Below are 26,107 nucleotides of genomic sequence, written 5' to 3'. Positions count from 1 at the left end.
ATCCTCCTAGATGCCTTTGTGTATCAGCCTCATTCAGTTAACGCTTATGCTGCAAATTGCACTTCTGTGTTCTTTTGCGAATCAATTACAATGTACTCATGCTGACATTAGGCATCTACATTAAAAGTAAAGTCCCTTTGAGGGGCAGCTCTCTTTTTCTGAGTCATTCTCTGTGGTTTGGGGCCTCACCTCTCCTTTGATCTAAATTCAACTATGTACTTCTAGACAGGAGTAACAGATACAATATAAACAAAAACAACACAATAGAGGAGGAAACAAATATAGATATAAAAAAATCAGGAAAGAAAAAATACCCATCGAGCAAAGTCCTTTGCGTACACAAAGCAATGTCCTGAAGAGTAGTGTGACCCCTTATCCGACATTAAAATCAAGAACAAGCCATGGTATTGTTCTTTGCCATGTAACAAAAAGTGGTTTCCCTCCAACACACTGGGGGCCTCATTTATGAGAAGTGACGCATCGCTGTGTGAAGGCAGCGATGCGTCACTTCATAGTGCGCCCTCCTTGCGACACCAATGATGCCTCATATTTATAATATGACGCAATATGTCGCAAGGAAGGACAGATACGTCAGTATAACTGACGTATCTGTTGGTGCAAAAAGTGGCGCATTGCTGGAGTTGTGTCGGAAGCCTGACGCTACTCCAGCAATGTTCCTTTCACATGGGGCAAGCCCCATGTGAACGGGCCTGCGACACGCTTACGTCTGCCATGAGGCAGGCGTAAGGTTTTGACGCATTGGCATCCTAGTAGTGGCGCACCGAAATCACATAGATTTTGCTGCGCCACTCCTACGACCCTTTCTTGCGGGGGTACGCCCACCCTGCATACATTATACCTGGCGCAAGTATATTGTAGCGCAGGGGTTTACGAAGTGACGCATCTACCTAGATGCATCAATTCGTAAATATGGCGCGACATGGTGCATGTTTTACGCCACTGGTGCGGCACAAAAAGTGACACACCGGTGGCACAAAAGTGACACAGGGGCTCATAAATGAGCCCCTGGGTGCACTGTGACCAGTTTTAAGAGAGATGCTTCTATGCTCCACAGCCGTTAAACCTTATCCTATTGTCTTATCTCTGTTGTCATAGTGGCTCTGGTAAACACAAGGTGATATATCATTCGAATCTGCACTAAAATCAGTTTGGCTTGCATCATTCTAAGATACATGGATGGAAGAATGGGTAATTACTGCTCATATGAAGCAAACTCCATGGGTATCGTCTTAGTGCTGATCTGTCTGTTATCTCACTTCTATTCAAACTACCATTTAAGAGAAATCTGTCTGCTTCTCTGAAATGCATGTGATTTTGTGTTCCTACCTCAAAACACCAGAGAGGGTGCTGCATCATCTAGGGGTGTTCCATCATCTAGGTGCAAAGCATGAAAGACGTCAGCTGGAGGCACCTAGGAAAAACCAACTCATTCTAATTTGAAGATCTCAGCAACCACTTTGAGTATGCATTCGTTTTTTCATGTAAGTTGTTCACCTCTATAAAATGGCTATGTGTATTTTCCTTCTTTACCCAACTAAGGGGCAGATTTACAAGCCCCGTACGCCACATTTGCACCGCCGTTGTGATGTAATATATGAGGTCATAATAAGTGCATTATGAGGTGTAAGTTATAGTTAGTTCAGGTCACTATCACTGCGGAATTTCTATGGTTTTGTGCAAGTGAAATCTGAGTCTAACTATAATGCCCCTGTAATCTTTGGTTATTTTAGTGAATTTCTAAGGTGTTTTTAATTCTATTTCCTAGCTATAAAGTCTCTGTAAACTAAGGTTTTTAAAAAATTGTATTTCTAAACTGTAACCTGTAATCTTTGAGAGTGAGTGTGTGAGTGAATGTATGAGTGTCTCAGCAGGTGTGTGTGAGAGTGCATGAGTGTCTCAATGGGTGTCTGAGTGGGTGTGTTAGTATCAGTATGGGTCTGTGAGTAGCTGTATAAGTGTCTCACTGAGTGTGTGAGTGGGTGCATGAGTGTCTGAGTGGGTCTGTGAGTGGGTGCATGAGTGTCTGAGTAGGAGTCTGAGTGGGTGCCTGAATTTTTGAGTGAGTGTTTCAGTGGGCTTGTGAATAGGCGTGATAGTGATTGAGTGGGTTTTCCATTGCCTCCATGAGTGTGCAAGTCAGTCTGTGAGTGAGTGCACGAGTGTCTGAGTGAGTCTGTAAGTGGGTGCGTTAGTCTCTGAGTGGGTCAGTGAGTAGGTGTGTGAGTGGCTGCATGGGTCTGTGAGTTGGTGCATGAGTGTCTGAGTGGGTCTGTCAGTGGCTGTATGTGTTTGAGTGGGTGTATGAGTGTATGAATGGGTCTGTGAGTGGCTGTGAGAGCACCTGTATGGGTCTGTGAGTGGGTGCATGAGTGTCTGAGTGGGTCTGTCAGTGGGTGTGTGAGTGCTTGAGTGTGTGAGTGGGTGTCTAAATATCTGTGTGGGTGTGTCAGTAGCTGTGTGAGTGACTGTCACAAAGGAAGCACACCTGTCCTTTTATCCAACAAGAGTCCACAGTTTTGCACACATTTTCTGCTTAAGTGGAGTACTTTCTTCTGGTTAATTCTTTAATTGCTACCTCATTGGGTAAAAGTCCAGTGCGTACTCTATATTACATCTGTGTAAAGGACCACGAGGAAATGTCTCCAGTGACCATGTGTGCGTTTGGCAATGTGATTGCTCCTTCTGCATCTTTATCCAGAAATCTGTGATAACATGAATCCTCCCTTAGAGACTACAGAGAGGTAAATCTCCATCAAATAATTGTATTTCCTCTTATCTATATGAAGTAAGTGCTTCTTTGTTTTCTGGAGATGTCCTCATATTCCTCAGCATGAAGAACGCGCCACCAAAATTGGCAGGAAATGCGCTGGGGGGCCTTTTAGTAAGTGGTCCTTCATACTGGCAAAAGGCAGGAAGACCTTTGCATACAACTAAAGTGGTCAGGGAGGCCTGGTCAATTATTAGAAGGGGAGGGGTGCCATGCAGCCCCCCTTGCTTGGCCGATTTTGGCCCCAGGGACCCCATCCCCAGGGCCCAGCCACAATACATTAGGGAGGTGGCCATGCGCCCCCCTCTCCCTGGGTTGATTTTGACTTTGGGGACCCATGCGCTGGGACCCAGCCTTGACTGAATGGAAGAGGAGGGCCACTTGGCGCCTCCCGGACCGATTTTGAGGCCCAACTATGTTTCCCTGGGTGAACTGGAGCCTACCCAGGGCACCCAGTGTGCATCTTGGGGACCGCTGAAAGCGCCAAGGTCTCCATGGTCCCAGCTTGCTCCTCGCCTCTTGCAGAAGCCAGCACTGCTATTGCACACAGGGAGCTACTGGAAATGCATCTCTCTGTGTGCAAGAACAATAGTTTCATCTATTTCTCTGCCCGTGTCATCAAACTAATGAGTACACGCAATAGTGGCAGAACTAAGTTTCGGAATGATCCGTTAAGCGGGGACCGAGAAAAAGGGGGATCAAAAATGTGTTTTTTTAATGATAAACCCATTGGGATTTTGAAGAGGACTACAGCCCAAACCGCTGTACGGAATTACACCAGACTTGGCAGAAAGCTAGCTCTTGGTCCAGAAAGAGTGCTGTATGTTATCTGGTGTAAGTTTTGGAGAAATATAAAAAATGTCTATAAGGACGCAGATTCTCCGAGGATCTAACAGTCCCTCGAGCAGGAAGTGTTGGCAGCCATTTTGGGACTTGACGGAAGCTAAGTCCCACAAAAACATTTAAAAAAAAGAGAAGGGGCAGGATGAGAGTACTCTGACCCCCTATACTTCTTAAGGGGTGTCCCGCAAGGTCCCTACCTGGATCAAAAAAGCAGACCCACCCAGCATCACGTACCCACCTATTAATGAACAGACCACCCCGGTATCAGGAGGAACATGAGAGGGTTACACCAAGTGCTCCATTGATTGTGTTAGAAGCTCCTCGAGAGAACAATATAAGTGTGGTGTGTCAGACTAAAAATGATTTAGCAAAAAGAATTACTCAGCTAAACTTGAATGCAGATGCTTTATCAGTTCCCGTACCCATTGGTCCTATTGGCCCATTGTATAACAATGGACAGGACATTACTCAAGTACATGCTTTAACAGTGCCTGCAGCTCCAGTAGCAAATATTAGATTTAATGCAAGTGAAACAGAGTCATTCATTGATATTTCACAGAGGTCAGTGGAAACCCCAAAGTGTGGTGTGCAATTAGATTCTCAAAACCTCCCACCTGACCTATATTTCTTTCTTTTAGGGCTAGATCAACTCCAATGGGCTATTAACATTCGATCTGAGACATGAAATATGCTTCAATTGCTATTTTATCAAAACATTCTTTTTATTTTTTAATAGGGATTATTTCATTATTTGTATCAAAAAAGTTAAAACCAACCATTTTATTTGTAATTTTTTTTAATTTTTCCTTTTTTTACATATATATTTTTCATTTCATAGGAAGGCAAATTTCATGAACATTTTCACATACAAAATGAGATTTTCTCTATTAAACGCCTAGAAATTCACCACACCCTCATACTAACTTTCCCCAGCCACACTCATACTCACTCATGCCATCCACATTAGCAGACCTACCCAAGAACATATACACATAATGGTCATACAAGGGACAAGGATACTTAAGTCTCCATGACCGTGGTGTGGGCTGGGTATATACACAGACAGGTTAACGCACGTTTCAGTGGTATTTGCCAAGTTATGATCACCTTCTTCAGGACCATCAAGGTTTTCAAATTTTTAGGCAAGTGGTTGGGGTATCTGTAATGTTCAAAGAAACATGTCTCAGTAAACCCATACGCAAAATATGATTTGATTTGTACTAAATTGATTGAACCAGAACCAGCTCCATAAGGTGATTCAAACTCAAAAAGGTTTGTTAGAAAAAGTAATGAGGCCTCACTTCAGAGTCACCATTAGCATGCAGGAAGTCCTTAAAAGACCAGAACGGTGAAAAGAAGGAGTGACTCACAAGTTTGTTCAACTATTACCGCATGCCCGTGATGTAAGTTGATGAAAGAAAAAATGTGACTTCTTTTCATGAATGCAGACAATACTTCAAGTGACATATTGGACTGTTGTGTTCTATATGCCACCAGAAAGGAACAAGGAATATGCATAAATATGCAAGTCTATGACTTACATAATCTAGAACAGGGAGAGTCTCATAAAGGAACCACTGCTAGATGGATCACTATAGTTGAGGTAACATCAGAGTTAGTCTAGACCTCTCTTCTAGGTGACATGCACAAATCTCTATTTTACACTGTGGATAATGAAATAATGTTTTAGTGATACCACTCAGCTTTAAGCAGAATCTTTCTGCTATCTCAATTCCTATTCATATCTACATGATGTCAGTGAAATAACACTGCACCTTCTCGATCCAAATAAGTATTGTTCACAAAGATACTTTATATGAACCCCACACTTAATATGGGGTCTCACCAAACGCAAATACATATTGGTAAGACACAGTAAGATGTATCCCATCAATAAGTCAAAACACTCACAATTCTTATTATTAGACGTCACTAAGGTCTAATGTAGTGTTATATATTGCATACTGCACTGGGATGAGGGCAGGAACACACACCTGTTTCTATAATTCCTACTATGACGTAGGATGTTAAGTCATATCAACTTTGACATGTTCTTGATATAAGTTGATGCGATCAGAGGGATTGTCTGAATCTCCAATCCTCCATTATTGTATTGTCAGTGGCGCCAAAAGAAAAGATATTCAATTAGAGTGTGTTAACACTAACACATGACAGATACAAATATATTGTTAGTGGCTAGAATCAGTCTCGTTGCTGCAGTCCACACTGCCATAATATTTTATATACTAGCATAAGTGAACCAAAGTCAGCGCAGCTGTGGCCCTACTCCACAAGATGCTGCCTGTTATAGCACACAGTCAGTTCTACAACACACTACCTATTCCCCTCATGCCTCCATGTAGTGGGTCGCTAGGACACTAGGGATAGTACTCCAAACATTATGCCAAAAGCTATTTACGTTAACCAAAGTTAAGTACGTAATACTATCTCCCGGATCTGCTTACCGGCGGTGCAGTGTATGGATACTTGAGATCAGCTCATTTCACTGTGCGAACAAGAAACGCTGTAGACCGCGTGGTGTTATATTTGTGGGAAACTAGACGTAGTCAGCGCAAAACCGCTACCATGCCGTAACGTAAGTGGGTGTGTCAGTGTCATACTAGTGTTCAAGCTCAATGTCACAGCGGGCGTCAACTTGAAATCACTAGTTTGACCATATAGATAATGCTAGATGAATTCGGAAAATATAATTGTGTTCTTATTATTGCCAAAACATAGTTCATCTGAATGTGCAATTATTGTGTATTAAGATATAAACAGAACATTGCAAACTGCCTTTTCTCATGCAATAAGTGAGGTTTGTCAGTACAACTTTTGTATCAAAACTATTTACAACAGTACTGGTACTCGAAGTTAGCTCGTTTGACCTTGCAAATGTGAGACGCTGTAAACTGCGTGGTGTTATATATGCGGGAAACTAAACATAGTCAGAATCCCATTACTGAAGGCTTATGAAGGGAAGATACCCCCGTTAGGCCTGTATGGGGGAGAGGCTTTTTCCCTCAACCCAACTTATGAATGGGAGAGACTGGAAGGGGTGGTGCTCAAAAGAATGTTATCACTCCCACAAGGCTCAATGTTCAGGCCATAAGGAGAGAGTGCAATTTGGTCTCTTGGAGTATGGCAGCCTCTACCCGGGCACTAAGATATTTTAACACATTGTGGGAGGATGATGAGGTGGTCAAAGTCTCCAAATTGTGTTGGGAAGCGATCCAAAGCAGTGAGAGGATGTGGGCAAAGGCCATAAGAACTAGAATAATTGCACTAAAGAGCCTTCATGTAAATAGTGGTACAGTCACATCTTGGCTCCCATTTCCAGGCAAACGAGCACTGAGGAAATCAGCTTCTATGGCGTCAGAATCTATTGACCTGATGTATCTAAAGAAGAGATTATCCATTAGATTCTCGATTGCTACATTGGGCCAGGATACTGTTTTTCTCTATCTATCACGGCTTCCAGACCCAGGATTGAGAAATTAAATTTTAAGGGCCAGGGGGGCATGTAACCCAATCTACTCTTCCCGCCCACACAGGATCAGGGTACAGTAAGAGTGGTCTTTGTCCCTGCCCTCTGAAAGTTAAAAGTACCCTCATGCAGATTCTTATGGACTGTGCCTTTTGTTTTACAAATAGAATAAAGTTTTTAAGACCTCTGTTTTTTAAATATGATGCTCACCATAGGGATAAAGCTGAGGAGTTATTGTCTGAAATGCGTCATTTCGATGTGACAGTTGGAATTGCCCGGTCTCTGCGATCTGTAAAACAAAATCTTAATCATGAAATGTAGTGTAAGGGGGTTAGGGTAGCTAGGAGGGGGATCCTTTTAAATGTTTTTAACGTTTTAATGTTTTAATTGTCTAGTGTGTTTTTTCTTTTAGAATGTTTTATGGACAAATGTCTAAATAAACTTGTTTCTGAACCTGAAAGAACCTAAACATAGTCAGAGCGGAACCGCTAACTTGCCGTTACGTGGGGGGGTATGTCAGTATGACACTAGTGTTGAAGCTTAATCCTGCAACGCGTGCCATCTTAAAATTGGTGGCTTGAATATAGGTAGAGCTAGATGAGTTTGGACAATGAAGATATGTACTTAATATTGCCAGAACCTAGTTCATCTGAATGTGCGAACCCTAATCTGATATGAACAGAATATTACATACTGCTCTTTCTCATAAAGTAAGTGAGGTATCTTATTCCCACATTTGTATCAGGAAGGATGAGTAATGATAGATGATGTATGTGGGATGTAAATGGCCAATGTGCATTTATAGAGTGCATTAAACCAAAGGAATCAAAATGCTGCAACCAGTGAGAGAATACAGGGGGAGCTATTATGATTGGGAAAAAAGCCATGTTTTCACTTCTTGTGAAATACAGCGTATGAGGGATTACTAACAATATGTACCGTAAGAGTATTCCATAGCCTAGCAGCTGCAACGGAAAATGCCCGCTCACCCCATCTTGCCTTCCTGACGCTGGGGATCATAATTTTCCTCTAACCAGTTGAACGTAACTGTCTACTAGGATGATACCAATTGAACATGCCCTCTGCCCCGCCCTCACTGATTGACATTTGGGAACTCCCAAAACCAGTTGTGCCCCCGCATTCTGAATAATCTGAAATTTATTCTGGGGTTACCAGTGGCATTCAAATACAGAGCATTACAGTAGTCAAGGTGAGATGTTATGAGTGCAATGACCTCTGATACACTTAGCTCCTTGTGGAGGAAGGGCAAGATCTTTTTCAGGTACTTGATGATCCAGAAGCTGGAGCTCACCATCCTCTTGACCTGGAGGTTGAAAGTCAAGGTGTTGTCAAACAGCACTCACAGGTTTTTAGCATACGTTTTAGGAGCAGATAGTGAGCCACAGGTCTCTGGCCACCAGCGATAGGACCAGACCTAATTCTCTGCCCCGAAAATCACAATCTCTGTCTTATCGGCATTTACCTTGAGCCAATCTTCTTGCTTACAGGTACTGAATCGCCCCATGCACAACCTGTATGTATCAACTATGTCTTCCCAGTCACCTGATATAGAGACAATAATCTGTGTATCGTCCGCTTAGGACAGTACCGGAAAGTCAAAAGAACAGACCAATTTAATAGAGGGGCCACACAAAGGTTAAACAGTGTGGGGCTGAGGGATGACCCGCACTGAAGATGAATGCCTTAGCTCTAAAGTCACTGCTGCTCACTATTTGGGTCCTATTTGTCATGAAGGATTCTAGGAGGTTAAGAGCCGAACCCTTTAGTCCGCCCTGGTGCAACCTTTGCACCAGTCGCATGGGAGAGATGGTATCAAAAGCTGAGGATAAATCTAGCATTACTAGAAATGCACCACTTCCCTGATCTTCTTGGTGATGTATAGAGTCTGCCACTGCAATATGTACCTTCAGCCTCCATGTATGTCCATGTAAACTAGATACCTGTGGCAGAGAGTGGTGAATGTGCTCATGTCATCTTGCAAAGTGTCAACAAGATGATAGAATTTAATGGAGTTGGATTGCTGCTTGAAAGGCTATCCCAGGCCATAGATGATCTTCTGTTCAATTGATTAAGCACTTTGGCCTTACAAAGAGTATGGAAAGCACACTGTAAATACCCATGTAATGCAACACAGGATTGGCTACGCAAGGGTATTGTTTGCAGTTGTGGTTATACAAGTGCATGACATGGTGGTGATGGTCATGAGAAAGCATGTCAGCATTGATGAGGTCTGGTATCATACCTCTAGAGGCATAGAAGGGTCTTGGTCCTAGCAGGAGGAGTTATCAGGTTCTTTATTTTGATACTGTATGGAAGAAATACCAAGTATGATAGAGGCATAGAGGGGTCCTGGTCTTTGCGGGAGTAGTTATCAGGTTTTTCTTTTGATATTGCGTGGAAGAAATACCAAGTATGAACTAGTGCATTTTGATTTTTTACATTTTCTCCCCACTCTAACTCCAAATTATTAACTTTTTTGTGTACGTTTTTATTGCCATCTATACAATACACATAACAACACTGACATACTGCAAGAGCACTTTAGAATGTCCATGTATAATTATGATAATAGCCTACCCCTCCCCTCCCTGCAGGCTCAATCAATTTCCCCAATGCTGTATTAGACACCACATAACGAACCATGTATAGTGTAGAAGGCATAACAATGGCATAGTCTCCTGATTAGAGATAATACTGTGAACCTTCCTCGTCCCCCTTCTCAGTTAAACATTATGCGCTCTCTAACTCCATTCTCCGATAAAGCTCAAGGGGGTAGGACTTCAAGTGGTCCAGTAGCTCTGTGAGAATTGCTGCCCAGGCTTGTAAATCATCCGCAAGTTTATTGTCCCTGCACGTTTTACGCATGTGACACTTCTCAGCATTTGCTCACTCAGCCATATCTCTCATCCACTCTGCAATCATCGGCGCTACCTGTGTTTAGCCAGTAGGAGGCCAAGCAGGAGGAACTTCCTACTCAGTTTCTCTTTTTTCTTTATTGTAATCCGTCATAACAGACAATGCCCTTCATATTCAGGGAATGAACCAACCAGTGGTCGTGTTCATGGACTTCAATATTGCCTCCCAAAATTCATCTATTTTAGGGCATCCCCAGATCATGTGCATAAAATCCTCATCTAGCCCAGTGCTGCGGGGCAGAAGTAGGGTCACATTGGGTAAAATGACATGCAGAGCATTCCTGTCGCGGGCACTAGGCCTACCCACACAAGTGAGGTACCATTTTTCGCGGAAGACTTTGGGGAATGCGGGGTGGGTGGAGTTTTGTGGATCCACGCAGATTCCAGAACTTTCCACCACAGCTATATGAGAAAAATGTGGTTATTTTTTACAACGTTTGAGGTTTGCAAGGGATTCTGGGTAACAGAACCTGGTGAAAGCCAGACAAGTTACCCCATCCTGGATTTCCCTGGGTGTCTGCTTTTCAAAAATATATAGGTTTTCTAGGTTTTTTAGGTGTCGGCAGAACTAAGGTTCAAAATCTACAGCTAGGCACTTTGCAAACAAAGGGTCAGTTTTCACTGTAAAAATGTGGTGTGTCAACGTTGCGGTTTGGGCTGTTTCCTGTCGCGGGCACTATGCCTACCCAGACAAGTGAGGTATCATTTTTATCGGAAGACTTTGGGGAATGCGGGGTGGGTGGAAGTTTGTGGATCTGTGCAGGTTCCAGAACTTTCCATCACAGAAATGAGAGGAAAATATGTTGTTTTTTTTAAAGGTTTGAGGTTTGCAAGGGATTCTGGGTAACAGAACTGAGTGAGAGCCACACAAGCCACCACATCCTTGATTCCCCTGGGTGTCTAGTTTTAAAAAATGTATAGGTTTGCTAGGTTTCCTTGGGTGCCAGCTGCACTAGGACCCAAAGTCCAGAGGTAGGCACATACTGCTATTGCCCCGATATGCCCCTAAGGGGGGGCAGAAAGACTGTGGCTATTTTGTTTGGGTGGGTGGGGACATTGGGATGCCCATTCTGTATAAAAAAGCCAACATAATCGCTGATGCCTCATGGGCTCTCTGCCCCCCCTGGGGGGCAGAACAGGGGCTACATCCCCCATCTGCCTCCTGGGGGGGACAGAAAGACAGTGGCATCTTTTTATGGGGCGTGGGGGCATTGGAATTCCCATTCTGGTCAGCCCCCACCACTGAATTTTGAAAAACATTTACACCCTCGTGCCTAGTGGGCTTTCTGCCCCCCCGACGGGGCAGATAAGGGGCTATTGCCCCCATATGCCTATCGGGGGGCAGAAAGACTGTGGTAATATTTGGGGGGTGGGGGCAGCCCCCACCCCTACTTATAAAAAAACAAATCCCTGTGGCCTAGTGGGTTTTCTGCCCCCCGGGGGGCAGATCAGGGGCTATTGCCCCCATCTGGCTTCTGGGGGGTCACAACGTCTTATTCCTTCTTTGGGGGGTAGGGCAGCCCCCACCCCTGGCGTATAAAAAAATCCCTGGCGTCTAGGGTGCTTTCTGCCCCCCCAGGGGGGCAGATTGGGGGCTATTGCCCCATCTGCCTCCCAGGAGGGGCAGAAAGACTGTAGCATATTTCTTTTGGGGATGGGAGTATTCGCATGCCCATTCTGGGCAGCCACCACCAAGGGGCCAGTCCCCACTCCTGGTGGTTAGTGGGTGGATCCCTGCTTGGGGATCGCCCTACTGAGGCGATCCCCAAGCAGGGATCCACTAGGAGATTCTCCCCTTTCCAACGATACCTCTCCCAAGTGTTTCGGTACTCGGGGGGGCTGAAATAGCCATGTGCGCGATCATCATTAGAGTGAACATGTGTGAAGGACCTCGGGAGGTTGGGAAAGCTCTTCCCCACCTCCCAAGGCCCCAACAAAAAAAATGGAAATTTCTTGCCCCGGAATGGTTCCGTCATGAGCACAGGAGCACTAGTGCTCATTACGGAACCATTCCGTCATGAGCACCGAAGGGGTTAAGAGTAGACAGATTAAACCCTTTCCTCCCAGAGGCCCACAGAAGTCCGACTATCAGCCTATCAAGTTCCACAAAATATTTTCTAGAAATCTCAAAGAGGGTCCCCTGAAAAATATAAAGGCATGGGGCAAGATTATCATTATAACTAACACCAACTTCCCTATCAAAGATAAGCGAAGGGTGTTCCAAACTTTTACTGATGGTTTTAACCCCTCCTGTACCCTACCAATATTTGCAGCTTTAATCTCCAGCGCCATATTTGTGAGTCTAATCCCAAGATACCTGATACTTTTCATTTCCCAGGGAAGATTCAATCGATGTAGGTCTTTCTCTGGCCTGCCGGCCAACTCCCCCAATGGGAACAGTTTGGATTTAGAGTGGTAAAATGCAACCCGGTTACCACGCCAAACTCTCCGAGGAGTGCTAGCATAACGGGGACTGTGTATATAGGCTTGTGCAGATAGAGTACAGCATCATCAGCGTAGAGGGAGACCACGTGTGTATTCTCCCCAATCTATATTCCCTGGCTCGCAGCACACCCCAGAGCCGGCAAGCCAGTGGCTCAATTGCCAGCGCGCATAGCAGGGGGAATAGACGGCAGCCCTGTCTGTTCCCTCGGTGTAAGGAAAATTACTGCAGCACCATCCCTCCCACTCCCACTTTTACCGTCGAGTCACTGTATAGCAATTGCACCCTTTTTAGATAACGCTCGCCAATGCCAACCTTCCGTAGCACCCTCCACAAGTACTTCCACGGCAGGGAATCAAACGCTTGTTTGATGTCAAGGAGTGCTAGTCCAAATTAGCCTTCTTCAAGAGCAGGGGTGTGCATGACCAAAGAAAGCCTTCTCAGATTGCATAGAGTATTCCTGCGTGGTATAAATCTGCATTGGTCCTCATGGACCAGCCACGGCATAATCTCCACTAGTTCAAAAGCCAATATTTTAGTGAGAATTTTCACATCGACATTTGGCATTGACAGAGGGCGATAGGATGGCAACTGTGAAACATCTTTATCAGGTTTAGGCAGCATGACAATAAGGGCCTCCCTCATCGAGGCCGGAAGAAGCTCTCTCCCATATGCCTCATTATACACCTCCAGTAATCGGTCTGCTATTGTCCCCACCTTGCGTTGGTAAAATTCCGCCGGTAGGCTGCCCCCACCCGGGGCTTTAGCGGTCTTCAATGCCTGTATTGCTATCATTATTTCTTTGCTGGTTGTGGGAGCATCTTGACAATCCTCCTCCTCATTCAATAAGGAGGCCAAACTCAGGCCAGCTAAATATGCATCCCCCTCCAGTGGAGCGGCATCTAGAGGTGTTGTGTAAACCCTTTGCAGGTGCGCAGCAAAGGTTTCCATTATGCCCCGCTGCATACATAACATCCGCCCCCTCAGCATACCTGGAATAAGAGTTTGCAATAACCTGTCCATGCCATCATCATCTCATCTGTGTGATGTAGTCCCCCCAAGTGTGAGTCTCCTGCAAGAATGCCACAGAAACCCCATAATGCCTGAGATAAGAGTGAATTCCATGCCTTTCTTCGGGTTGGCCCAGTCCTGCACATTCCGTGTAAAAAACTTTCGGTAGTAGCCATAGACCCTGCAAAGCATGCACTACAATGTCCCAAAGTGCACCTCTTATTCTCTGCCCTCACACCCCAACAGCCATATATTGCACCAAGTATGTGATTCGAGCATAGTACAGACAAGTCCTACCAACCATACAAACAATCTCACACAATAGAAACAACTCATAATACCCCCCCCCCCCCATAGGCATTGAGTCTGAACATCTTCGGCCCCAGACAACTAGGCCAACTTTGTGGTCCCACTGCCCCACGTCCCCCTCAGAGGCCAAGGCCTCAGATTTGAATAACGCTTTGAGCTGTGAGCCTTGCATCTCACCAGGGTGGCAAGGCCGGAGGCACTTAAATCACCCACAAATAGACCGCAACCCACCAGGACCTCCCACCAGCAATCAACATACCACCCAAATGCAATAATGAAAATACACAGTGTTGAAATAAAAATATAAAGCAAGTATGCCCCCAACAGCACATCTTCACACATACATCAGAATGACAGTATCCGTCACTGAGCCCACCCGGACCTGCAACATAGCTGCAAAGGAAAAACCATTATGTTACTTTACATGTTCAGCCAAATTATTGGAACTCTGCCGGTCCTCCCTTCTCACGGTGTCACCCTAACCCATGCTCCGTGCCATCATTACGATAGTCTCTGACCCCCGTGGGTCTGGAATGATTCACAGCACAGAGTTCGAGTCCTCCAAAGTTCCATCAGGGCACATCCAGATTTTTCCAGTTTGGCAGACGCCAAAATTTCTGTCCAGAATCCGCACTGTACCTGCGCAATCTTGTTACCCTCTGGTTGGTGCACTCCCACCTGCTCTGTTGTTCGATGAAGATTTACATGGAAGCCTACCCAATGTATTAAGCCAGTCATTGGCTTCCTCTGGGTTGACAAAGAAGAACACTTTTCCCTCATATTGTACCCTTAGTTTAGCAGGAAACATGAGGCTGTATTGGAGGTCCCGCTCCTGCAAGCATTTCTTGGTTGGCATGAAGTCCCTACAGAGGTCCTGTAGCCAAGATCATTTTTCTGCCCTTAAACTGAGTGGCCTCACAGACCCTCACATGTTGCAGAATCACGTCACTGTCTCTAAAGATAAACAAGCTGGCTATAATAGCGCATGGCGGTGCCCCTAGCTTAGACACCGGCGCCAATGCATGATGGGCCCTCTCAATGGAGAAAACATTTGAGAGATGGCTAGGCTTCAGAGCCTTCGTGTTCCACTCTTCAAGGAACAACTCTAAAAGACTTCCCCTCCGCCTGTTCTGGAGAAGCAGAGGTTGTTCCTCCTTGAGCGCCCTTCCGCATCTTTAATCCTGTCTTCCATGCATGACGAGAGCCTTTGGAGCATGGACACTGTCTTCTTTATGGCCTCCACTTCTTGTTGGAGAATCGCAAGTTGTACCACTGCCTCGGTGACCCTCTCTGAAATGTTGCAGAAGTCAGCACGGAGCAGGCCCACCTAAAGGGCCACTGTGTCAATCTTCACCAGCATAACCTCTCTGGAGCCCTCTATTCCTGCCATGATATCTGCTATCGTGGGGGACCCCTGGTTCACCGGGGAGCTTGTTTCGCCTGTTTCCCTACAGCACCTTCCAGGCAGTGAACTGAAAATGAGATCCTGTGCACACGTATGGATAATTAGCTGGTCCTGTATGTATTCAATAAATGCCAGAAGGAGTCGGACAGATTCTTAATAATGGATAAACACCGGTCGACATCAGGTGTGTTGCGTGCAAGATTCCTTTTAATGAAAAGTTTCAGTGCAATATACAAAAGAAAATTGATCAGCCGACACGTGTTTCGTCACAACGTGTAGCTGTTGTGACTCATCAGGGCTGTACGGAAGTAAATGTATGTATCAAAAGGACCTCAGTATGAAGTCACTCGAGGAGAAGGACCCGCTGAGGAAACGGCGGGAACTAGGGTCGCACGGATGACGCTAAAATAGCAGGATCGGTTGAAGAGCGGTCTCGGGTACGGGATCAGCTCGCGATTCCAGATTGGAATCGCGAGCTGATCCCATACCCGAGACCGCTCTTCAACCGATCCTGCTATTTTAGCGTCATCCGAGCGACCCTAGTTCCCGCCGTTTCCTCAGCGGGTCCTTCTCCTTGAGTGACTTCATACTGAGGTCCTTTTGATACATACATTTACTTCCGTACAGCCCTGATGAGTCACAACAGCTACACGTTGTGACGAAACACGTGTCGGCTGATCAATTTTCTTTTGTATATTGCACTGAAACTTTTCATTAAAAGGAATCTTGCACGCAACACACCTGATGTCGACCGGTGTTTATCCATTATTAAGAATCTGTCCGACTCCTTCTGGCATTTATTGAATACATACAGGACCAGCTAATTATCCATACGTGTGCACAGGATCTCATTTTCAGTTTTTGTTGTAGGTCTTGACCTACGCATTGCAGGGGTAATTTCATTGGGTTTGTCCCCCCTGACCTAGTGGCACCGGACACCTTTGTTCACTTGACTAACCACGCACACGCTTGAGCGTCAAGCTTCCTCCAAATAATCAAACCCTTACCACTGTCATCACCTTCCAGGCAGTGGTTGGGCATAGTTATTGATTTGGCTATTCTGTACAGTCTTCACGGGCTTATCCTTTGCCAGTTCGTGCCCCCCAAAGAAAGTCTCCATCTGCTACTCACTGTTTGAGGTCTGGTGTTGTTGCCCAGTAAGGGCCCACCCCAGATCTCCAGGGGCTCTTGTTCTCAAATAACAGGACCCATTTTGCGAGGCAGTTCAGAGGCTACCACCTTATCTGGGCACAGTATAGGAATCGAGCTACGGATGTTGTCTCCACTCTCATCAGTAAGCCTGCCCCTCCATCCGCAGCTGCTCAGGTCTCACCCAGGCTAAGCAATGCACACCCTCCCAGACAGTTCTCGAGAGTGCGGGGTCCAAAATGGGACCACTCACGGACAATGCCGTTCCCCTTTCCAGGGGGGTATACCGAGGATGGGCATGGTCACCCCCTACCCCTACAGGGGCCAACAGGTGCACCCACTGCAGGTCAAAGGCAATCAGAGGTTTACAGGGGACCACCTGGGCCTGATTACTCTCAAGTGACAGGGCCCTGACACCAGGAATCGTCCACCCGTGTTTTCCTTCTTCCGCCACTTCCCTGCCCTGGGATTAGTCCCCCAATCGCACCCTGGGGACTCTAGGCCTCCCGAAAGCATGTGGGTCAGCACGTTACTCACAGAAACAGCAGCACTCGGGTGGTTGCCTCGATCCACGTACAGATCTCAGTAGCTCAGGTTCCTTCGTCCCCCTGGGCACAGTGTGGTGGCGTTTCAAATATGCATGTCCGGGCTCACCTGGCCCATGCAGCAGCCAATCGCTTTGCGGTAATAGTGTACCCCAGGGCCCGCCAACAGGGCCTGTTAACAGTCCCGCTTAGGCAGGGAAACTAGCAGCTGCTTCCCCTCTGTGCAGGGTCGCACCAAATGTGTCCGCGCACAGCGTCGTTCTAGTCTGTGCCCAGGTGCCCGCCGGATCAGCTCCGGCCTTGCCTGGGCCTCTGGGTCAACGCCGGGGTACTCTGGATGGGTCAGCGATCTGCTGGTAAAGGGATGAGTGGCAGCAAGCCCTAGGTACCCCTCTCTCATTGGCTCCCAGCACCCTGAGGACTTCTCAGTCTGGCTTCGAGCATGCTGTCTCCACCATGCAATCCAGGTCTACGCTTCTTGGGGAATCAGATGTCCCAAATCTAGCAGCAAAGGGGAAAGGCAGTCTGGTGGATTCTGTGTTGACTCAAGGAAAGCAGTTTTAGGCAGTATTAGCAAAGGATTAAGGTAGGATTAATAGTCTGCCAGTGGGAGGTCAGGGGAAATTCTACTGGGCAGCCATCTTGCCAAGCCACATCCTTTCAAATTATTAACTTGTCTCTAAACCAGGTTTCAATCTGAGATTTTTTTTTAAATAGAGCACAATCTCCCCCTACTTATTAGGCCAAGCAGACACCTAGATGTGTGCTCAAAAACTACAGACATATTACAGTCCTCCTTTTTTTCTCAAACATTAGTGGAACATATGTAGCATCCAGCTAGATGAATACTTACTTACTTATGCCTACTACCCATCAGCCAGGACTCTCCAGCCATCTCTTTCCTAGACTTTTCTTTCAGTCTGATTCCAGGTGTAACGCATGTCCTTACAGTCAGCCTTGAGGCCTCAATGCCAGGTGTTTCTTGGCCTTTGGTGTCTCTTTTCCTTTTCCCTTGAGGGTTCCTTGGTGAGGGCTTGCCTGGTAGTGTTTAAATTGGGCTTGCGGAGGATGTGACCTATCCAGCTCCAGCATGTTTTCATGATTTCTTCATGAGCAGGGAGTTTGAAAGTCTGCTGCCATAGATCGTTGTTTTTGATGGTGTTTAGCCAGTGGATTTGGAGGATTTTCCTCAGACAATTGTTGATGAAGGTCTGGACTTTCTTGGTGGTGGTCACTGTTGTCCTCCAAGTTTCTGCTCCATACAGGAAGGACCATTTTTACGTTGGTGTTAAAAAGCCTGATCTTGGTTTGCAGTGTTAGGTGCTTGGAGCTCCAGATCTGCTTTAGCTGAATGAAGGCAGCTTTTGCTTTGCTGATTTTTTGCATTGACATCGGTGTCTGTGCCTCCCTGCTTGTCTGTGAGGTGTAGGCCTAAACCTCTTCCAGTGCATCACCTGCAAGAGTGACTGCAGTTGTGCGGGCCATGTTAGCTGTCAGGATCTTGGTTTTTTCCTTGTGGATGTTGAGACCACATTGTGTTGATGTGGCTGCCACATTGTTGGTCTTCTCTTGATCTACAGATGGGTATTAGAGAGTAGGGCCAGGTTGTCTGCAAAGTTCAAGGTGTCCTCTGGATCCCATTGCTTCTCCTTGCTGTGGATGTCTTCAAGATACAGTCTATGGCCAGCAGGAAGAGAAAAGATGAGAGCAAACAACCCTGAAGGACTACGGGCCTCACTTGGAAGGCTTGCGTGAGTTGTCCTCCATGAACTATCTTGCAGGTGATTCCCTCATAAAAGCCCCTGATGACTGTTACGAGTTTATCTGGCACACCATAGTGGTGGAGGAGTTTCTAAAGGGTCTCTCTATTCATGCTGTTGAATGCCGTAAAGGAGGGGAGGAGGTCCATTCCATTGATTGCTTAATGATGATGTGCAGTGTTGCAATATGGTCTGTGCAGGATCTATTTTTGCAAAGCCATCTTGCTGGTCTTGCAATTGAGCATCAACAAGTTTCTTCATTCTCTTTGGGAGGACTCTGTTGAACGCTTTGTCTGGGGTTAATAGAAGAGTTATCCCTCTGTAGTTTGCACATTTACTCAGGTCACCTTTCAAGTTTCCATGGCTTACTGCTTCCTGGGCTTCTGTGGCAAGACCATCAATCAATCTTTACTTGTCTGGTCTCAATTTTCTCTTTGCTTCTTTCTTGGTTTTGCAGTACTCGCCTTTCAATTTCACTTTTTCTGCTGATTACTGTGTGTGACCGAAAATTCTCTCCATTTCTGTGCATCTTTGAGGAGGGTGGTGTTTTATCACTAGCATTAGCTTGTGTCGGTTCCATTCATGCTTTCTTCAGCTTTAGCCTAGCTATGACAAGGTGATGGTGTAATGTTACGTCAGCTCCTCTCATCACTCTCCCATCCTGCAGGAACCTCCTGAACTTCTTGGCAATACAGACATGGTAGAACTGATTCCATGTTGAATGGTTTGTTGACACCCATTTTGCCCTATGCATTTGTGTGGGAATACACTACCATCTATCACTAAACTTTTCAGGGCACAGAGATCTGCAAGCCGTTCACCATCCTAGTTCATGTCGCCAAGGTCATTGTTGCTCATGACTTCTTCTTCTCCTGTGTTGTCGCTTCCTGTCTTGGCATTGAGGTCCCCATCGGTATGGTAATATATCTCTCAAGGCATTTCTCCAGGATGGACTAGATTCTGTTGTAAAGCTGTTTTTTTTTCTCTTCCTTGTTGTCATTTTTTATGCATAACACTGGATAACATTCATGATGATCCTCTCTTTCTTTGCGCTGAAGGTAGCTGTAATGATTCTGAGACCATGGGCTTCCCATCCAGTCAGAGCTCTGTTGGCTGCTGGCGTTAGCATCAGTGCAGCTCCCTGAGTATGTGGGGCATTCTCTTCATGTCCAGAATACAGAAGCATTCCTCCTGCAGCCAGTCTTTTCTCTCCGGACTGTGTCCATCTGGTCTCGCTGAAGCCAAGCAGGGCAAGGTTGTATTTTTTCATCTCCCCTTCCACCTGGGCTGTCTTGCCTGTCTCATACATGCTCCTCACATTCCATGTCCTGATTGTGATGGTGATGGTGATGGTCTTGGTCGAAAGCACATGGATTGGCTTTGTGGCTTTCAGGGATCTCTGGCTTTCACCACAAGGCGTCATAGCTCTCTGTGAAGGAGACTCCTCTCTCCCCAAGGTAGTGATGTCTTTTGGTTGACATTTCTGTAGCTAGCTAGGATTTTTTACAATGTGGGGTAGCTAGCCCCATGCATAACCCTTCTCCTTTTTGAACTAAGCTTTGGACCGGCCATTGCGGAGTTCATAACCCTCCTTCTTACACAGCTGGGCTTGAGACTAAACCTGGGAGTAGTGCTCCGCTCCGCCCACGTAGTGTACGTAGCGCTGCCTGCTTCGCGGTTTACGAAGTAGGCGTAGCAGGCAGCTCTACGCACACGCCAGGGCGAAGTAGAGCTGCCCGCCGCCCGCCTCCCACCCGCCCTAATTTTAAAATAAGTTAAACTATGTTAAAAATAAGATAAAATGCCTTACCTGCGGTGCGGCGTCCCGGGGCTCCCTCTTCCTCGTTGACGGCAAATTCTTTTTACAAATGCGCGGACGCCCGCGCATGCACATTTTTCGCGAGAAATGCGCATGCGCGGGCGTCCGCGCATGCGCAATTGTGAAAAGAAGTTGCCGTCAACGAGGAAGAGGGAGCCCCGGGACGCCGCACCGCAGGTAAGGCATTTTATCTTATTTTTAACATAGTTTAACTTATTTTAAAATGAGGGCGGGCGGGAGGCGGGAGGCGCGTAGTGGGGCTGCATGGAGCGCGCGAGTGTGCGTAGATTTGGCCACACTACGCGATGCTTCACGTAGCCCCACTACGCCCACTACGCCCAGGGTTACTTGAGACCGGCCATGGTGGAGTTTAGATGAATACACCAGTAATAATCATCTTCTTGGAGACTTCAGCATATATCATTGTACGTGGGGTACAGCTGAACATGTGAATATGCCTTCACTTTGCTGTGATTTGATTTTTATTTTTTCCTGAGCAGGAGTAATAGTTTTGCATGTGGAAGATTCCTTCTGCTCCACCCTTATTAACTCTGACTGTGTTCCATTCGCACCACTGTCCTGGAAATTGTTTTACTCCTGCCTTTGACAGGAGTGTTAGAGGGTGAGAAGCAGTCACGTAAAGGTTCGTAAATATACCACAACATGAGAGCTAGTGAGTGTTCCCCAACTTCCAAGCATCCACACCCTGGAACATCTGTTCCCAGACCTTTGGAAAGGATTTATCTTGCATAACATCACATCAAGCCAGGGCAACTTTGTGTATGGGTAAACCTCTGAGTACAATGCAACCTTCTGTGAATTACAAAGGAAATATTCTCTCATGACAAACTGTACTTACACGCATCAGTGGCTTGGTGAGTCCTGCCCAATGAGCAGAGGCAGGATCATTTTTTTGTACTACACATTTTTATCCTCCCTGCGTCACACTAAATGAGACAGTCAAGGGCCAGCTGGCGGTAGCCAAATAGGTGCAGCGGGAAATGGAAAACCGCATAAAAGAGGCCCCTGAGACGTCTGAAATTTTGTGGAAAGCGGAACGTCTGAATGAAAAATAGACAGAGAGGAGCGGGTCGGGTTTTCTAAATAAACTCTGGCAGCTGTGTGTTTCACCCTGCTTGGCATTCTCGCTGATGCGGATTGAATACATTTATACCCTCCCAGCACTGCACACCCTTCTACTCACGCACATAATGCGAAGCAGATTATTCTAAATCTATGCGGCAGAGCTGTCTCTGATGCGCCGCACAAATGAGCTTGAAAGTAAAGCGGAATTCATTAGGTACATCTCGGCGACGTTGCTCGCAGCTGGGCTGAAACCCAATGCCCCTGTGACGAGAGTCACGAGAGCATGTCACAGTGAGCGCGCGGGCGCGCTCTATTCTTCACAAACATAAGGAGGCAGGATCACTGCTAGGTATCGAGGAGCCATAGGGGGGTGTAGTTCATCAGTCCGAAAACCTGAGAAGCATAGGGTGAACCACTTCCCAACTTTACCTGCAGCACGATAGCTCGGGTGCACGCACGTGGACGTGTGATAAATAAGACAGGTATAGAAATTGTGACAAGCATTGCAGTTACAACATCCGGTTCAGTTTCATATAAGCGTCCTTATTCCAGCATCATTGACCAGTGCTAAACATCATGACATTTATTCTGTAGGCTGTGGCATCTTCAGGACTTTGAAAAACACTGACACCAAAGTAACTGTAGAGAGTGCCCCATGACCAAGACCAAGGACACAATGTGAGCGGTTCAAGGTAAGCCAGTAGGCGCCTTCACCTAAAGCCACCCACAAACCCACACTTTGTCGTTTTTACCAATTTCAGATCCATAGCAGGTGCAATAAGTTTGCCCATCGCCTATTGTTTTACGGCATTACCGAATTACGCTTTTAATGACAACTACATTTAAGGGACGGGGATGGGAAATTGCCGCTGTGTATATGAAATGGGTGGAGAGCAGACACAAAAGAGAATTAGCCAGGGGTCGCCTGGGCTTATAAGCGTCCCTGGATGGCCCACCTAAAGCATGACCCTGGTAGTGCTCTGGTCCCAAACAGAGATGTTTTAAGGCATAGGCAATTGCCTGGGGCCCCAAGTTTCCAAAGGGAGCCATGAGACTACTGGACCTCTATCCTTGCTGTCCATTTCATTCTATAACCAGTGATTAATTTGAGCTGGTGGTTTTAGGTGGGGCCCAACGGCAATCATTTTTTGAGGACCAGCACTTATTTTTCCTCATCAGACTTTCACCCAGAGCAAGAGAGAGAAAAACACAAAAGGGGTAAATAAAGTGGAAGACAGAGATGGAAAACAGTGACAGAGAGAAAAAGCAGGGATATAAAAGAATCTGGAAGTGTGAGATAAAGAGGCAGGCAGTGTATGATGGTGGATTAAAAATCAGGTGGAATCAAGACTAAGCACCATTGGTATTCGGCACTCCCGATATTTGTAGTGCTGGCTGTAGGCTTCAGGCCAAACTTTGGGCTCCGGCAATTAATGTTTTACAAATTAAGCACACAATATAACTATCCATTCCTCGGTCTGCCTTTACCTGACTCTGTTTCTCACCACCCAGTGTTACCTTAAGGATTGCTATGCACCCAGGCCTGACATTTTCAGCTATTTGTCTGGCACTCTTTTTGAAAGTTTAACGTATAATTCAGTATAATATGGCATCTTGTGGGCTTGAATTAGCAGGAAATGGATAATAACATTTGAAGTTGCTCGGAACAAGTGCCCCCAACATATGTCTTGCACAGGGCTCCCAAAATCCTTAAAATGACGCCGGTACCAAATCCTCCTTCTCCATGCCCACACACAAGGAGAGCTCCTAAAACTCAACATCGTTACCAGAGAAGGCAAACAGGGGGAGGGCTACCCATATGCTGAGGAAAGAGTGTACTCTCACTGTAAGTATCTTCATTGGGACATAAGAGCAAGGCCACATGTGTTCAGCTCACCATGTGATTAATGCCACCCCCTGCTTATTGATGGTGTGCAGTCTAGAAATAACAAGGGTTCAGAAATGTGTGTTTTCTGCCCAGAGAGACATTAATTGTAATTGTAATAGCATTTATACAGTGCTTACTACCTCTGATGAGATGTCAAAGCACTTTTCAGTGAGTAGCACGCTACTCCGGACCCCAAATATGATTGGTGGTGAATTAGTATGGGGAGATATGAATTTTATTTGAGCAGTAGTCATGTGAGTTCTTTATTTGGGTATAAAAAGGATAGTGGAAGTATAGAAGAGGGAAGGGTTTGCATTTATATAGCACTTGCTACTCCTGATGAGGTGTCAAAGCGCTTTTTGGCAGGTAGCACGCTACTCCTGAACCCAAACAGGATTAGTGGGGAATTAGTATAAGGAAATCTGAAAATTTGAGCGGTGGACATATGAGTCTGTTAGTTGGATTGAAAATGATTGTGCAGGGATAGAAGAGGGAAAGGTCTAGAAAGTGTTTTTTGGAGATCACAGCAGTAGGACATTTGGGATGGGCAAAAGGGGAGGTGGAGTAGGGAAGAGTCAGAGGGAAGGGCTTGTTTGGGAGATCTGAAGAGTAAAAGAGGTTTGAGATGATGCAAGGAAGGGTAGAGGAGGGAAAAGGCTAGAAAGGGTTATTTTGGGAATCATAGTATTAGAATGGGGTTTGGAATGAGTCAGAGAGTGGAGGTAGAGGATATATTGAGAGAGGTGTAGTGTGAGATATAGGGCAGTATATTGGAGATGCTGAAGTAGAAGTAAAGTAATAAATAGAAAGATGCATACGTACATGGAAGGTAGCACAGAGAATAGGCGACAAGCAATATGTTAGTCCTCTTTACAGCTCCTTTGTAAGGCGAGTTTGACTCATGAAGGGAGGGACGAGTTGGGACTGTAGTAGATGTTTATATTAGGATTTGAGGAGATGTTTGAAATTTATAATGGCCTACTGGGAGATGTTGATACAAATAGATGTACAATGTACTGAATCAAAAAGCTAAGAGGCGACGGACATAAGTGGTTGCACCTCGCTTTTATTTTTTACATAGTACTGCCGCCTTATCAGGCTGTTTGTGCACTTAGACTCCGGCAACCGTCACCTAATGAAGCCTCTTTAAACAGATCAAATACAATTTCTTACAAATGGAGGTGCACTAAACATAAAATACAAAGTCCAAAAGGTTTTTTCTCTTCTTTTTTCAATGCTTTTATTTCATAGATGATAAATGTGCAGAAAACAGCCAACGCGTTTCGTTCCTATATACACAAATTAACGGAACTTCTTCAGGGCTGCAACAAATGAAAAAACATTTATATAACACTAATTACAATGACGGACAAACGCAGTGTGAATAAATACAAACTAATAAATACACAAACATTTTATGTCAAATACAATTTTCTTTAAAAGAATGTACTAACAAATACACATAAAAACATCCTAAATGTCTGAAGATCTATTTTGTTAAAGTACTGTTTTTTATATAAACAGAATATACTCATGCTTTCATCTAACTATAATAGTTAGAACTGTATATAGTGAGTGCTGTCTCACCTTAAGTCTACAGCAAAATAGTTTTTAAATTTCAAAATAGAATTCACAGATTGAAAGATGAATATCTTCTTTAATCCGATGTATGAAAAGTTCAAATTTGCCTAAAATTAAAGAGAAAAAGGAAAGAAGAAAGGGAAAAAAATTACAAAATGAACAAAAATTGGGAATTAAATATAAAAGTAAGTATCGTGTTGTTATTAGATCGTATATTTAGACCTGATTTTCTTTTGAACATAGATTAGAGATACATTAAATATAAAAAAACTTTGTTTATTGGTTGATAAGAGGTTAAATTTAAACTTACTCATCTGATTCATTTATAATTAAATTCTGAGATATGAAAAAGGAAGAGGGAAGAGGGAGGGAGAGGGGGGACTGAGGAGAAGGCAATTGGTTTGAAGATGCTTATAATATGAATTTGATATTTCAGAGCCTAACAGAAATCCTCCCTAGCTACAAAATACTACAATTTTTTTATATTTTTTTATTAAAAAAAAAAAAGTGATTGCAAAATCGCCATATGTTTATTTTCAAATTCACTATTCATATCTTCAAATATCTAGAAGGAATCAAGAAATAGGGGCTGTTTTAACTGTCCAAAGTGATTAAGAATAACCCAGAATTGATTCTAGTTAACTTGATTCTAACGATAGGACAAAGTACCCAAAACACATGACCTAGTTCGTTTGTCATCTCAGGTTATTATCACAAATTCTCACCGGCTGTATTGCACCCGTGCACCTTGAAAGCGTGGCATTTATATTGATCGAAGCTCCTCAGTAGGAGCGAAATATATTTGTCACCTAGTCATGACACAAAGAAATTTAATAAAAAAGACAATCATAATATATTTGTTATATAGCCAGGTAATATGCAAGAAACAAAGAACTATGGTGAAATATATGTAACATAATAGCGCTTGTAGTAATTCCTAAGTAAATAATCATCCCTGTTTGATTTGCCACGGAGGAGATCATACAAGCCAAAAGTCCTCAATAGAAAGTTGGACTTTAGCTTCAAATCTGTTGAGGGTGCACACATATTTTACAGC

This window comes from Triturus cristatus, chromosome 6 (genome assembly GCF_964204655.1).
Source record: "Triturus cristatus chromosome 6, aTriCri1.1, whole genome shotgun sequence".
Classification (NCBI taxonomy): domain Eukaryota; kingdom Metazoa; phylum Chordata; class Amphibia; order Caudata; family Salamandridae; genus Triturus; species Triturus cristatus.
The sequence above is the reverse complement of the archived record's forward strand: the minus strand, read 5'-3'. Positions refer to the sequence as shown.